The sequence below is a fragment of the Pterocles gutturalis genome, unplaced genomic scaffold (assembly GCF_000699245.1).
Source record: "Pterocles gutturalis isolate BGI_N339 unplaced genomic scaffold, ASM69924v1 scaffold28152, whole genome shotgun sequence".
Taxonomy (NCBI): domain Eukaryota; kingdom Metazoa; phylum Chordata; class Aves; order Pterocliformes; family Pteroclidae; genus Pterocles; species Pterocles gutturalis.
The window spans coordinates 8,489-8,788 of NW_010111044.1; positions in this window are offsets into that span (position 1 = coordinate 8,489).

The window sequence follows — 300 nt, forward strand, 5'->3', positions numbered from 1 at the left end:
GACCCCCATCCATTCCTCTACTCCAATTTTCTCCTCTGACAATTTATAGGTTGGTTTGATGCTTGAATAGCTGTGTCTCTCTAGTAATATGTATTCTCCGTAAGTATTCCCCGCTGTGGCATATCCTAAGAGAACTCCATCAAATAATTATCTTCCCTTTTATTTATTCACAGTCTCCTCACTCGATCTGCATCACAATAAAATATTCCAACGCTTTCCTCTTAGCGCCGAGCCTTCCCCAGATTGTAAAGCGTATTTATGGACGGTATTAAATCCGCCCTGCGCGGCTCTTTATCCCGC